The sequence below is a fragment of the Eublepharis macularius genome, chromosome 9 (assembly GCF_028583425.1).
Source record: "Eublepharis macularius isolate TG4126 chromosome 9, MPM_Emac_v1.0, whole genome shotgun sequence".
NCBI classification, from domain to species: domain Eukaryota; kingdom Metazoa; phylum Chordata; class Lepidosauria; order Squamata; family Eublepharidae; genus Eublepharis; species Eublepharis macularius.
The window spans coordinates 63,695,895-63,710,367 of NC_072798.1; the positions used below are offsets into that span (position 1 = coordinate 63,695,895).

The 14,473-nt window shown below is 41.8% G+C and overlaps 1 protein-coding gene across 1 annotated transcript in view; it reads right to left on the reverse strand.

Moving 5' to 3' along the window:
- The window catches only part of RAP1B (RAP1B, member of RAS oncogene family), a 42,356-nt gene extending 28,092 nt beyond the window's left edge, over window positions 1–14,264 (reverse strand). Inside the window, exon 1 of the mRNA XM_054988691.1 lies at window positions 14,081–14,264. The gene's annotated coding sequence lies outside the window, so the exon portion shown is untranslated. The remainder of the gene's footprint in view (window positions 1–14,080) is intronic.
- Between the last annotated feature and the right edge of the window lie 209 nt (window positions 14,265–14,473).

A 14,473-nucleotide genomic window follows, 5' to 3' on the forward strand; every position in this document is an offset into this window, starting at 1 on the left:
CAGTATTATCTGCTGAAACAAATAAGCGTTCACTTCTAGATGCAGCATGCTAGATCATTTAATTGCCAGTTCCAGCTTTCTATACTGATTCCCCACTGTGCAAGAAAGCCTTTGTGTCGGATTCCCTTGATGTGAATGGCCTTTATTGACATTAGATGATGCTTTGCCCAATTCAGGACCTCTGATGCTATCCTGTTATGACTGAAGTTTTTTTGTTCATCTTCATGCAAAACAATCATATGTCAGATCACTACCAAGCACTAGTGCCTCCCCCCCCCCTCCCAACAATGAGCCAACATCATCTTTGCCTTTAAATATGCACCTATTTGTTTGTTTGGGCTATTTACTTTGATCCATTATAAGAGATCTTGCCAACAAGGCCTGTAAGACACAAATCAGCTTGCCTGAGTGCCATAAGCATCCCTAAACCAGCCTTCTAAGCACTGAAATTGGAGAATTCTAGAAGTCCCGAGGCACAGATTACTAAATGTCAACAGTACTATGCAGATATTTTCATTATTTCTATAGTGCCATTCATGTGTATACTGCTTTATTGAGTACAAAATGACTGCCCTCTGCCCTAAGAAATTTATAATCTAGAATTTTCTTGAAGGGAAACAATGAAGAAATGGATGGGAAGGAGGGTTTATTTCAGTTACATGTGCTTAGGCTTTCTTTTAAGAGGAGTCTGGGGTTAAGGTAGTATGTCAAAGGCTTCCTGGAGAAGACAGATTAGGAGCAGTGACAGAGGTGGCATCACACAGGTATTTCTGGTAAGCAGCTCCAGGCATAAGGGCAGAAAAGAAGAAAGGGCAGGCTCATTCAAAGGTCTCTTCATCCCTCAGACAACGGGGGAAGGAACCAAATGTCTACCATGGGAAGCAGTTGAGAATAGATGCATTGGAGTACAACAGGAGAAAGAGAAGAGGCAAGGCCGTGGAGGACGCTGAAGCTAAAGGAGTCTTTGCTATATTCAGGAACGGACCAAAAGCCAATGTATGGTTATAACTAGGGATTCATGATTTTGTTGGGCACTATTATAGGTTGCTATTACAACCAAAAATGCCCCCCAAAGTTCTATTCCCCTCATGTCATCTGTGCAGATGTTACTACAACATAAGAGAACTGCTCCACTGACCTTAGGCTAAAAAGTTATCCACAACATTTCCTGCAATTTGTTCTCAGGATGCATTTAAAACTGAACACTGATTTTAGTTCCATAATGATTTTAGTGTTTGGCCACAGTCCTTCCACAATATGGGGGAAGGTAGCTAAAATGGGCTTCTGTTTCTAAAAACTGGGAAACATGCAAATGCATAAATAAACAAAACCAAAATGCAGACTGAGCAGAGAGTTCATAACACACATTTTAAATACTTCTTGGCTAATATCTTATGAAATGCAAATACAATGCACAGTTCTTCCCATCCTCTGCATCTCCAAATTCGTATCGGAGCTTTAAGAAGCTGATGCTGGATGCTATGTGATCAGCATGGAGAGAATATCATTTGAAGGGCTGCAGTGGGGAGGGTGAGCCAGGAAGGTGCCATTTTCACACCAAAATTATTTCTTGCACTAGCAGAACCACCACTGATAAAATTTTGAATGCACCAGTACTGCAAACTGAACTGGCATATATTTTTATTCACTTCACCAGCAATAGCTCATGCATACCTCCTAGAGGAACAGATTTTCACAATGGTCTTTAAAAGTGAGAGACTGAATCTCATGAACTGGGAACATATGGAGATCACGGAATGGACCTCTTCCCTTCAACTTTTTGTGCAGTCCCCCAACGCAGCAGAACGTATCATGCAGGAGGGGTGCAGTAACAAAAGGGAACCTACACACATTCGAGTGAGTTCTTGTTCCATTCTAAGATCCAACAGATCTACGACTGCATGAGATTGAATCCCACTTCTGGTATCATAGAAAGCCTATACAAGAGGAGAGGTGGTGCCAACTCTACAAAGATATTCTTTACCCACTCTGCATCCCACTCTTCCCGAGTGTCCCTTGATCTTCAGGAACAGCTGGGGAGGGCAGGAAGAAGGGCCCATCAGCCCATCGTCTTCCTTTGGTAAGGAGATCACTGAACAGTTTATAAGACCAAAATTTGTAATCCAGCACTTTCTTTTTACTGATGCACCACACAGAATAGTTAACAGTCCACATGTGTAACAGAATAAGTGATTTATTCTATTCTGTCTTGGTCTTTGAACAAGTAATATTTGTTGGCACACAAAAACTAATTAAAGAGATTCAAAGAATCTTTGATACCATATCTTAAATTTACTCTCACACCAAAGCCTGGTTCATTTTTTGGCCACTATGGTGCTAGTTAAGTGAAGCTTTGGTCTTTGTTAATATACAATACAAAGTACAAGAGAGAGATTTGCACCATGGCAGTGCTAAATATTCAATAATTTAAAGCAATGTGGGTTTTAAAACAAAAGCTACTTTGAGTCTTATATGCATGAACTTGGTGAATTCTATACCCATTTGTAAGCGTCATTTTTATCCATACTTGGAAAGAACTGGGAGATGCTGGATTGTGAAATATCTTCATTAGCAACAGTTTTGGAGAAAAGGATCAAGGAAAGGGATTCTGTACGGACAGCAGCATAATAGCAGTGTGCTAGTTTAAGCAAGAGAAACTCAATTTTAATGATTTCAAGGAATCTTTGACAAATTAGATGAATATTTGAGATCCTAACATCAGAATCAAGCAGTTCAGCATAAGGATATTTTAATAAGACCTATAGTAGACTAAGCAGAAAAAACTGCTCTGAAAGACATCTTTGGTCGGGATATCTGAAGGACTGTCAGGTGGTCACCTGTCATACCCAACAAGATCCTGTGTATTGTTTGAGCTCTAATGTTATGGGTATAAAACTACAGACTGAAACTATTCCTTGACTGTGATGTGAAAGTATGTAAGGGGGGGGGGGCGCTGCCTCTACTGTTATCTGTGTGTTCTCTTAACTTCCTCTCTCGTTAGCCTGGGAAGAGATGCTTGCAAAGACCCTCACGGCCTTGAGACTTCTCATATATCAGCTCTGCTTTTCCCCACCTAGATGCTCCCTTTTGAATGTAGCTGAATGTTACCGTAAAGGGGCAGGGATCTGAGATTTCACCTGCGCTTACAATCTTATATAAGTCTTGTGCTTGTAGGGAAATGTTATTTCTGTCAAAAATGGAGTAAGATACTGAAACTGGTAGCTTATCAATAAAGTTCTTTAACTCATGAAGCGAAGTCTTTTGAGAGTTACCAGGCAGATCCTTACAGATTGACAGGAATCCTTCTCTCCTCAGGCCTGTGCAACTGTTGGACCCAGTGCCAAGGCTGCAGATGGGAACGAGGAGACCGGAGCTACTGCGAAGCCCAAGGAAAATGTTGAAGACCCCCCGCGAACCCATGTGGGCCTAACATACATGAGTTGGTGGAGGAAGGAATGAGACCAGTTACATCCACAGAAATCTAGGGAGGATGCAAGCCTATGTCTCTTGTCCTGTCTATTTTTATGCAGTTGATTTTATATTGGTGTTACCCACTCTGGATCCTGAAGTGGGAGAAAGGAAGCTATATAACTATTTTAAATACATAAATTTGTCATAGTTATTTTGTTATGTACTATAAAAATTCTTTTGACCAGAAGTAAATATTGCATTGTTGACAATTTCCTGGAAAACTGTATAATATTTGATAGTACAACTTGTCAAAAACTACATGATATCCCTTTTTACATCTGGAAAGCTCGCAAACACATTTTTATTGAAAAGGCTAAGATAGCAGGAAAGCACAACAGACTGGCCTGGACAATCACACATCTGCATCCTGCCTGCCCTCCATGTAAAGTACTCTAATATCAAGCTGCTAATGGTTCCCAAGCCATCAAAGCATTAGGTCAGTAGTAGAAACCCACAATTTAGGAGAAGTTGTTTCTGATACTTAAAGCAAAGCAGCACTTCAGACATTCTTACATATCATATGAATGGGTGAGGATCTACAAGCTATTAATAAGTACATCAGAGCACTATGAATGCCAGTACTTGAGATTTCAGGAATTAAGTTGCAACTGTGAACACTCTGCTGCCAAGGACTCCCAAAACACAGTAGTTTGGAGCTCAGCAGGTACAGGCATTGTAGCTATAAGCCAGCAACTTGAAGTCACAAATCAGCACTCAATTTGTATTTTTACGCTGGGACAGGCAATAGATGGCAGATTAGAAGTTACACATATTGTTCTATGATAGCAAATCTACAACTCTATTTTTGGACATAGTTTACCAGATGTGACTTAATAAAATCCTTCTATAGGAAAAGCACAGGAAGAGCATTTTGCTGTGGTGTTGAAGAAATGTTCTTTGATGCTTTTGCTGATCTTAGGACACGTTATTACCATCAACAGACTTCAAAATCCTAAAATCCACCTATAGGGGAAAAAGTCAGGAAGATGGTAAAACACACCTAATACAAGCTCTCCTGAAAGCATCTAGATTGCTTGATACAAATAAAATACTCCACTAAAATATCCACTAGTAATCAATACTCAGTCTTCTATCTGTTGTTGACTATTGCTACTATCCAAAAGAAAAGATATTTAACATCACTCGGATATGGAGTGGGCTGACTTTAACCACCAATACTTTAAAATGGTCAAAAATGTACAACCTTCAACACTGAAAATCTAACTAAAGTATGTGCAATGATCCTGAGTGTGCAATCAGGAACCAAATGCCCACCAGATAGTGGAAAGTGGTTCACCAAAAGATCAAGAATGAGTAGGTCCAGCAGGCAATATTACACTGCCTTATACCATAGGTAAAATCATATGAATGGTCAAACAGGAAACTGTTCAAATTTTGTTGGGCTATCCACAAAACTTAATAAATCAAAGAATCAACCCCTGTAATTCAGCATTAGACTAGTCTAATGAAAGCAAATGTGGTTGTGATGGTTTGATTTTTACCATGGAAATTTGTTTTCCATTGAACCTAATAACCAACTACAGACATTAAAAGAACCCAGCTTTATTTACCTAAGCAATGCTTATGTCTGTTATTTTGGTAGATATGTTTAAAAAACTTCCATGGAGAAATAGAACAATTTGTAAACCTGTCTGCTGTTTAGCTCTAAAAGCCATTAAATAAAATACACTGGGTTGAATTCTATTAACTCTGAATACAAGGGCACTCATGCAAGCACATCTTTCCTGCCTTTCCCACCAGCCACTAGTGAACGCCCCCAAAGGCGATGTTGGTGGTCAAGAAAGGCTCATGGAATAAATGCCTGAAGACTGGGGGTGGGGTGCTGGTAGAAGAGAAAGTAATTTTGTGCAGAGGTTTGAGAGGTTCTACTGGCACTGAGGGGAAGTGGAACAATTTCCCCCAATTTCTCCTCCTTACTATGCCCCCTCTGCCTTGAGGTAGTTTGACCATGAGATGCCACCTGCATCAGCTTTCTAAGAGTTGCAAAGATATGAAATTTTTGCACCAATATACCACTGCTTGTGTTTTGCATTATCCAGTCCATTATTTTGTCAATGAGATCATATACAGTTATTTTAATATATATTATTGTAAATACATAGCATTTGCTTCCCTTCCACTTTACATGGGCTGAATCCACACATAACGGCATAGTGCTAAACTGTTGGAATGCCAGTGTCTACCTAGCGCGATTTCTGACGTCATCGTGCCACGATGCTGCTCTCGTGACATGATGATGTCAGAAATCGCACCAGGAAGACGTTGGCATTCCGACAGTTTAGTGCTATGCATAAACATGTGGATTCAGCCATGGAGTTAAAAAGGTACATTCACAAGGAAATGAAAGACAAAGAGGAGTTGGTATTTTATCCCCAAAATATTCATCTCACTAGAGCTGAGGCTAATTATTGTCCCGGGAACAAGCTAAACATACAAGACATTATTGAACAATTTATTCATAAGCAAAATCTGAAAGAGTATCTTAACACAAGTTATATACAATTTGCATTGTTCCTTTAAGTAACTTTCAGCCTCCTATTAGGTAATTACTGTAGAAGTTGTAGCCTCAAAGACATTTCAATACGACCTCACAATGAACTGCAGAGAGCTTAAGCCCATAATCAGCAAAGCTACTGATTACATAAATCCACAGAAAACAAGGTCTCAGATAGTATTACTAAATTACTTTTAGCACACTTTCAGTTCACCAGATAGCCTATGTGTAGGGCTAGCATCTAAAAATCTGAAACTGGCATCTCAGGTCGACATTGACAATTTCTACTTACTTTCTGAGCCCTACTGCACTAGCTTACAGCTATACATAAAAAGCTGAATTCAGTGTCACTCACTGCCTAGCTCCTGGATTCAGTCATGATATGTAAAAAGGAGCTGGAAATAAAAAAAAAACAGCTGAAACATGAAAGGAAATGGGTACAATTCAAGCCTAGCATAAAGGAAAGAGCCCATCCAACAAGACTAAAGGTGCAGCAAGTGCTGGCAATGTGTAGGAGCAGTGGTGCCTGATGCATCCATGCCTTCCTTCTGAAAGTCAGAAATAGTTTGCTGACCTATAACCCCAGAGCTGGAAGAAAGGGATGTGTTTTAACATCATCATGTTTGGAACAATCTTTTCAGAGATCCTTTCACAGTACCCCACACTGTATGGCTATCATGAAATCTGTTCTAAGAGAAAAACTGGGGACAGGAAAGCAGCTGGTACTATGCTTTGGCACGTTTCTGTCAGTGTCTTAAGAAAGAAGTTGACATCCATATACTAGGAGTCCCATATGCTTTGACTGTCCTCTTATGCACATGTTTTGTCATATACCTTTGCCAAGTGGCTATGAAGTAAAATTAAGGTATCAGATACTGTATTTAAGTAAGCTACAAAGGGCATTAAGGTATCCAGTTCCAAAAAAGAATATTCATTCATTCTGGTTCCATATTTTTTATAATTAGCATTTGTATACACAAAGCACAACTGTCAATGATTCAACTACAGAGAAATTATTTTGGCACTGTAATAATATGAGCAGTGTTGCAACACAGGCCCAGTTTGGTGTAGTAGTTAAGAGTGCAGGACTCTAATCTGGAGAATTGGGCTTGATTCCCCACACCTCCACTTGAAACCAGCTGGGTGACCTTGGGTCAGTCACAGCTTCTAGGAGCTCTCTCAGCCCCACCCACCTCACAGGGCGATTGTTGTTACATACTTTGTAAACCGCTTTGAGTTGAGTGATAAATCATCCTGAAGGGCGGTATATAAATCAAATGTTATTATTATTATTAAGAAAGCAAGTACTATCAGAAAAGGCAAGGTATTATAAAGATAGCAAAAGACAGAATAAAATCAGTGTGTGTTTATATTCCTTAAGAAACTTTGAGAAACATCACTTTGCATACTGAGCCTTTCCTTTCATCTACTGACTCAGTCTGTTTTCTGTCCATGACATATCTCCCATAATTTTTATATTGCAATACTATTACAAGAACACAAACAAAAAGCATACTGCCAATACAGAAAATCCCTACAGGATTCTACAAAGTAGGTCCAAGGTGTAAACTTCTCATATAAGGCAAAAAGTCTTCAGGCAGGAAAGCCCCTTGCTGTAAAGAAAACCAGTATATACGTGATTGAATATAGCTGAGCTGTGTGCTGGAGCAGGTTCTTGATCTCTAGTATAGTTCTAGTATAAACAAGATTACTTTAATACTTACCTTGTGTAGTAGCTATAGAGCTCATACATGAACCTGCCTGCTTGCTCCTCCCTTCCTATATGCTATACCACAAGAAATTCAATCAACTCTTCTACTCTACATCCTTCAAACAAGCTTTTTGGTTCTAGCACTCTTTTTTACGTCTTATGTCACTTACCCCGGATAGACTGCTTCTAGATACTATTCTGTCATCTGCACTACTCCCCCGCCATATTCCTTGTATCTAGAGAGGTATCTGGAAAGGTGAAATCTCAGAAAAATAAAAAAGAAGTCTTGAGGATTCCCCCCTCTCCAATTTTTCCATTAAAAATTGAGAAGTTTGGGGAAACAATGTTTTGAAATGAGTTGTATGTTTTTCAATGCAAGGTTTTAATCAAAATGTGTAGCACATTATTATATAAAACAATCTACAACATTAAATAACAGTAATTCTATGTACAAAGTAGAGATACACAACACAATTTCAAGAATATGGCTTGAATCCTGACTAGTTTTTTCCATGGGGCAAGACTTCTTCCAGAGGAACAAGATTTTGGGACGGGATGGAGAAATTCTTGCACCCTCAGAAATGTTAGTCTGGATCCAACCCTATGTTTGTTGTTTAAACATGCATAATTTTGGATACTATTGATATGCTGTAACATGTTTGACAGCATCATTATATTGAAAAATTGAAATCTTTAATTAAGTTACATGTGCTCTGAAACTGACAATGTGATCCTTTTATCATTATCTAATAATAACATCTGAATTAATCTCTGCGAAGAAATATATAACTTATAAAATGTAAACTGGCCTAGATATTTCTTCCTCAAGTCCTCTCAAAAGCAACAGAACAACGGAATGTTCCAAAGTCTCAATTTGACCATTTCCACATTTAAACATTCTATCCAAATAAGGTATACCTGCATAATGGCCCTTAGTAACCATAGACAGAAAGGCATTTAGCTTCAAATACCTGAACATTGTAATTTTTCGTACACGTCTAAATTCTATAAGTATGCCAAACACTACAATTGTATCTGCTAACTAAGTTATAAGTGATATATCATGTGTTGTTAAAGCAGTTAAATAAATTACAATTCGGCAACCTTTATTGGCATTACATCCATGTTAACAGTTAAGTAAGTTTAGGTTTGACTGGAAAGTAAGTATTGCATATACTTCCACTTCATCCCTAACTGCTGAATTTTTCCTAAATAATATTAGAGGGGAGGGGGGGGGGTGTCAGTTTTTCATGGCTTCAAACTTTCCAGAGATTTCACATCTCTACTTGTCATCTGTTCATAAAGACAAGTCTCCAAACTAACAGTAATAACTATTTAGAATCAAAGTAGAAACCTTTGTCCCAAAGGACTTCCCCTTTCTTCATCTGGAAATGTCACTTTCCAGATTTTCCTCCTATATTATGAGGATCATTTTAATTACGCAGTTCAATATTTTAACTTGGCTCCAAGATCCTTGAAATGGTTACAGCTATCTACTCCTTTTCTTTCAGAGCTATGGCCACTTATGAATCTTCTACTCATACTTCTACATGCTGACAACCAGTGTGGTGTAGTGGCTAGATTGACAGACTAGGAACTGGGTAACCCAGGTTTGGTTCTCCGATCTGCCGTGGAAGTTTGCTGGGTTACACTTAGCCTAATCTACCTCACAGAGTTGTTGAGGGGGGCGGGATAGAAGAGGGTCTCCACTGGAGAGAAAGGAAAGGTATAAGTTTCAATAAATTTCAACCTTCCTATGGGTTACTTGTAGTACTTTGCTGCAACCTTCGTGGATATATCACAAATACAATTCTTATGTCAGTTCAGGGAAAAAAGGGATTGAACGAGAAAGCAAATTTGTAGACATTATGGGTATTCAAAGAATGCTATGCTCTTGCAGCAAACAATGGTATTCTTATAGCTGAAAACTCTGAGGAATCAAGGCAACAGATAAATTTAATATTAAAGATCCTACTTCTAAGATTTCTTCTTTAGCATATAAAAGAAGAACCCACCATCCTTCAGAAGGTAGCAAAATTTAGCCACAGTCACACACCCAGGGTACCTGCAGAAAATTTCAAAATTGTATTTGCATTACTGATAAGCATACATTATGGACTATTATGTTGGACTTCTTTAGATCAAAAATACTGTCCTCATCTGCCCTTTTGATGTAAAAATTGGTGATTCTCACTTCACTCTTCACCTTATACATGAATGGACCAGACATGTAAACAAATGTGGCTGTCTTAAACATCTGTAACTTGATTGAAGTGGCATTCAATTGCTCCTCAAGATCCCACATCAGTCATCTTCCAAAGACTTGTTAAATGTTTCCCCCTTAGCTTCATGTCATTTGCCTTCTTGTCTAACAAGCTAAAGATTCAGTCATTTGTTAAGCTTGGAGCAATGATAACAGATGAAGGGATCAAGGCATATTTTTTAGAAACTACTAAGTTGTACAATACTTTTTCAAATTAAGACCTTTTGATTATACTTCATCAAAACCAGGAATGTGTTCTCTCATTGGTAATGGGACTAATCTAGCTTAACTGGACTACAAACCACACAATTTATCATTAAACAAAGCAGCAAAAGTTCTACTTCTAAAAGTTAATTCACATCATAACCCAAACAAATCATGAAGAAAACATCATCTGTTAATGTATGATGTTTAGAACTATGTAATTAATTTTGAAGTCATTTGGCAATATTGCACAAAGCCTTCTTAAAGTAAAATCAGCTCCTCTTCCTCATGCTGCAATACTTCTAAGGCAACTACAAGATTCAAATATTCTCTCTTCAGAAAGGATTTGAATGTCCGACACACAACTGTGCATACATAGTCAGTAGAGATGCTGTCTCACTAAGCTGATATCGGCCTTGTGTCACATATACCACACAACTATATTGGCCCAAAGTAACAGTTAACTTTCAAACATACAATGGGAAATGCAAGCATTATGAGGAAAAGGATTTTAAGAAGCAATTTCTTCTGACCATTTTATAGTTCTTTGGATCTTATTTTAAATTATTTTTATTTTATAAAATTTCTATGCTGCCTTTCTGCCCTCATAAGGGCCACCGAGGAGGTCTAATAAATTAAAACATATATAATAAAATCACATTTCACAAACCATTTAAAAGTTTTCATTCTCTAGTGGAAGATGGCAACAGAAGGGAACAGGTGAATATCCAAGGGGAGAGTTCCAGAATTTTCGTACCATGACCAAAAAGGCCCTCTCTGAGGTTACCACACACAGAAGGTGGAGGCACCCAAAGCAGGGCTTCTGAAGATTACCATAGTGGTTGGGTATGTTAATAAGGGAGTAGGCAGTCATTAGGTGTGCTGGTCTCAAACCATTTATTGCTTTATTGGTGAATACCAACATCTTGAATTGTGACCAGAAACAGATTGACAGCCACTGTAAATGAGCCAAGAATAAAGTGACATGGTTCCTGCAACTTACTCCAGTCAACATTCTGGTTGCAACATTCTGCACCAATTTAAGTTTCCGAACACTTTTCAAGGGCAGCCCCACATAGTGCACATTGCAGCACTCAAATATAGCTGTGACCAGGACATGTACCACAGTGACCAGATCTTTTCTGCCTAGAAAAGGCTGCAGCTAGCTTCCCAGGTAAAGCTGGGAAAAGCATACCTGGTCACAGCTGCTGCCTGTTTATCCAGCAGCAGGTCTGTGTCCAAGAGCACCCCCAGACTATGAACCTGTTTTTTCAAGGGGAATGTAGCCCATCCAGAACAGGTCAACTTGAAATCCCTGTTTACATTACTTCTTTCTTATTGAGATTAACTTTCAGTTTATTAGCTTGCATCCACTCCAAAACTACCTCCAGGCACCAGTTCAGGGGGTTTGCACAACATACCTAAGATCAGCCAGAAAGGTGAGACAGAGCAGAGTGTTAACTGCATATTGGTGATAACTCAGCCTCAACCTCACCCAACAGTTCCATGAGATGTTGAAGAGCATAAGGGACAAGATGGGACCTTGCAGGACTCCACAGGCTAAAGGCCCGAAGGTGCTGAGCAGCAGTCTTCCCTCCCCCACCTCATGAAACCTACTTCCAGGTAGGACCAGAACCACCGCAAAATGGTGCTTTCCAATCCTAACTCTGAAAGGCAGTCCAGAAGAATACCATGATCGATGGTACTGAAAGCTGCTGAGAGGTCCAGGAGAATAAACAGAGTTGCACTCCCTCTGTCCATCTCCTGACACAGGTCATTCTGAGTGACCAAGGGTATTTCAGTCCCACCACCAAGCCTAAAACCAGTCTGGAAAGGATCTTATGAAACTCCAAAGAATATGGGGAGGGGGGAGACATGACTCAAAACATAATTAGCAATATAAAATATTTCACAGCCTATTATACCAGTAGTTCTAGATCCACCATACAGTATTTTTTCAGTCTTAAAACCCATTTTATCTAACATAGTTGGGTAAAGTTAATGAAAATACTTTGCTTGCGACTTATTTGAAATAATATCCTGCCTCATCTCCAGGGCAAATAATTGCTCACATTCGAAGTTTTTTTAAATATACACCCGCTTTGAACTGGCTTAGCCTCATGTCTTAAGTCTTTCATGGCTTCTGCAAAATATTCAGGCTGCGGCGCACCCTCAGGAAAAGAATGTCCTTCAGTTTGGGGCAATCAGATCTACTACGCACAGGTTATTGCTAGGAGTTTCTTTTAACGGTAAGGCTTAGATAAAGCAGTAGCTTACTGCTCAAGCTATCAAGGACTTTATAAATTCATGTCAACACAATAAAATATACCCAGAAGAGTACAGGAAGTTATGCAGGAAGCATAGGCCACCACTCTCCGAACTGCATTCAAAGATAATCCCATTTGGGGAGCTTGAGAAAAACCAAGCCTTGGAGTTATGAAAGCCTGAGTGATTAATTCAGACTTTGCAACTGAGACAAAACTGGTGAAGAACATTTCTAGGCATGACTGTATCCTGACTTTCTAGATATAGTGCTAGTTTCAGGAGCACCACAAGGCCACAATTCTGAAGTGACAGGAGAGTGGATTTCTCATTTCACCTCCAGGTTCAGAAGACTTTACAATCACCGTTACTTCAAACTTGTATGGATTTAGCTTCTCAGACAGGAAGTTAGGCAAATATTGAATTGGGACAGGTCAACTAGAAACTATACAACCAACAAGAAGCTGAAGAATGCAACATCAGCAGCATGCAAGCAAAGAGACTTAAAACCCACAATAGATCATAAGTATGATTACTTGGCAGATGGCATCTAACAACCACTGCTATTTTGAAAAGTTAACCTCACTAAATTAAGCTAACCCAAGCGCAATGCAGTAGTCCCTCACTGCCACTGCCTGCAGTCTCAGCCACAACTCAATGGAAAAAGCACCCATTAATTTTAGTGTACTCTACTTCCAAGCAAAGATTCAGGGAACTAAAAATGCCTTGTCTATTAGGATGTCTAATTTTCCATAAAGATTATTTCTTAAAGGCCTTTTGACAGCAGAAGAAACTTCATTCTCAATTTTTCCTCTTTTATTTTGCCCATTTTGCTCTCAGTTCCTCTAGGCACTAAACCCCATCAGCCAAGTCTGTCACCAGCACCCCTTCAAAACGGGCACTTTCCTTCGAGGTTTGTGTGTCCAAATCCGACCCGGCTGCTACAGAAGAGCAACGCCCGGCCAAAGGGAAGGAAGGAGCGCAGCCTCGGCGCCTCTTCAACTCAAAAGGCCGGTTCGGCGTTGCCCACTCCTGGGGGGCAAGGGACGGACCCCGGCAGGAGGCTGGGAAGCGGAAGAGGCCTAGCGTCACCTGAAGGGCGGCCGCCCAGCTTCCCGCTGGGGCGGAGAATGGAAACAGTGAGCCGCTTCGATCCAGCCGGACTAGGCGGGGCTGCGGCTCCCCACAGAGGCCGACGCCACCGGAGTCCAGCCGGCGAGAACTTTCTTCGGGGCGGGAGAGCGGGCAGGCGGGATTCCCCTCACCCTCCCGGGCGAGTCCCGAGCGCGGGCGCCTGCGGCCGAGGGGCTCCAACTTTCCCCTCCCGCTCTAACTTCTCCCCGGGAGGCGGCCGACGGGGGAGGGGGCCGCGCTGGAGCGGCTGGTCAGGGCAGCCCGGCTTCTCTCCGCGAAGGGGAGCGGCCGCGCTCCGTTCCGCCTCCGCCATGTTCGAGAGCCTCGTCCCGCCTGCAGGGCGCCGCCTCCCGCTCGCGGCCCCCCTCGCCGCCGCCGCCGCGCCTGCCGAGCCACCTGTGTCAGACCCTGCTCCGTGCCATGGCAGCGCCCGCGCCGCACAGCTTCCCTGTCCGTCCTTCCTTCCAACGCCCAGGTGCCGGGCCCAGGTGCCCGCCCAGCCTTAGCCGCGTCTACCTACCGGACGGCGCTGCCGCTCCCCCAGTCCGCTCGTCCGTCCGTTCGCCCGCCGCCTCCTCCCGGGCTCTGCGCACACGCCCTCCCTCTTTCGCTGCCGCTGGCTGGGCGAGGCTTGGAGCCGCCGCCGTGACGCTGCACGCCCAGCCTCGCTTTGGCTTCCCTTGCTCAGTCCGGCGGCGGGGAAGGGGAGGGGACAGAGCGCGTGTGGCGGGGGGAGGGGGTGACCTCTCCGCTGTGCTCGCTGCGCGCAGGCGCCTGGCTCAGCCCGGAGACACTGCAGCCTCCCCCCGCCCTTGCGCAGGGCCCCATCCTGCCGCAGCAGCCCAGAGAGGCAGGGAGGTGGCTCGGCGCGCCTCTCCGCCCGCAGAAAAAAGGAGGAAGTAACTCACAAAGG